Below are 1,764 nucleotides of genomic sequence, written 5' to 3'. Positions count from 1 at the left end.
CATATATCATCTAAAGTTACTTTCATACATGTAAAAGAGTTAGTAGAAATAGCATTTAAATCAATCATGTATACATTTCTCTTTCTTTGCCCTTCAAGGATGACATTACTAGTTCCCTCAATTATGATTCGACAACCATATGAATGAAATACGAATTTGTTGCCTTTATCACATAATTGTGAGATACTTAGTAAGTTATGTTTAAGACCCTCTACGAGGTATACTTCACTAATTGCATGAGAGGGAGAGATACCTATTTTGCCAATTCCTACTACTTTACCTTTCTTATTGTCTCCAAAGGTGACTTTGCCGCCATTAAAAGGTTTGAGTGAAAGAAATAGATTTTTGTCTCCAGTCATATGTCTTGAGAATCCGCTGTCAAGATACCACTGATTGTTTTCTTTCACCACGACCTGCAAGATAATTCAAAGGCAATTTTTAGGTACCCAAGCTAAGTTGGATCCTTTGATGTTAGTTTCTCTATAAACCAAGTCTCTCCGAACCCAAATTTGTCTAACTATCCTTTTCTTTTCACGTGTTTTATGATAAGATCTAGACTTCTTAATGTTATTTGTTTGAGCTTTCGTTGTTTCATTTGTGTTTTGTTTAGGAGCATTCTTTCTGCTTTGAAAATCAAAACGCGTATCATAAAACCATCGAAACTCATTATTTCGTTCTTCATTATCGTTTGGTTCATCAATGGTGGAATACTCGTCTTCAACTACTACTTCACATGCTTTGTGGGTCTTGACATTTTTCCGAATATCATGTGCATGTTTTACACAATTAACCTTTATATGACCTTTATCACCGCAGTAAGTACAAATTAAGTACTCGTGTAAATCAGCGTACTCTTGTTTTCTAAAATCTCAATATGAGGGAGTAGCCTTGCATTTAGAAGGATCCCTACGACCATAGCATTCATGCCCTAATCCCATTTTCATGTTGTTATCGGATTTTTCTGTTAAGAAGTTTAAAACCTTTGTACTTCCTTCCCATTTATCGTGAACCTTACGTGCATGAAGAAGTAGTTCTCTTAAGGATTGTATTTCTTCATTTCATTTTGTATGATCAATCTTAATTTCCGTAGAAGAGCTACCTTTACTAAGATTATTTAACTTAGCAATTTTCTCTTCATATTGTTTTGAGATATTTGCTTGATTAATCTCCTTTTCATTTAGTTGCTTATTAAGAAAATCAATTTCCTTTTTATGATCTGAGATTGTACCATCTTTGGCTGAAATCTCGGTTTCTTGAAGTTCATTAAGTTTCTTCAATTCCATGGTTATAGCTTCATTAGCTGTAACCTTGGCTTGAAGTTGCTTAATGTTGAGTTTCAGCTCTTTGGTTATGGCTTCATTAGCTATAACCTTAGATTCAAGAGCCTTCTTCTCATTTGCCATTGAATTCAAAGCTTCAGTATCATCAACGGTAGCTTTAGATTTCAATATCTTGGCTTTTGCTTTAAGCAATTGATTTTCTTCAGCAATGTCCATTATTTGCTCTTTTAATTCTTTTAACTCAAGACTTTGCTCGTGACAATGATCCAACGATTGTTCAAAATACTTAACTAAAGCACTTTTGGATAATTTCTTAACTTGTTTCTTAAGTTCAAGATAACTTACCTCATCTTTATCTTCATCAGATTCGGATTCTCCCATGAAACATAATTCTGAACTTGAATCATTATCAATATCTAAACTTATGCTGCTTAAGCATAGATTTGCAACTTCTTCATCTTCGGACTCCTCATCGACCTGTTTA

Source organism: Silene latifolia, chromosome 9 (genome assembly GCF_048544455.1).
Source record: "Silene latifolia isolate original U9 population chromosome 9, ASM4854445v1, whole genome shotgun sequence".
NCBI lineage: Eukaryota > Viridiplantae > Streptophyta > Magnoliopsida > Caryophyllales > Caryophyllaceae > Silene > Silene latifolia.
This window is presented reverse-complemented; position numbering follows the sequence as displayed.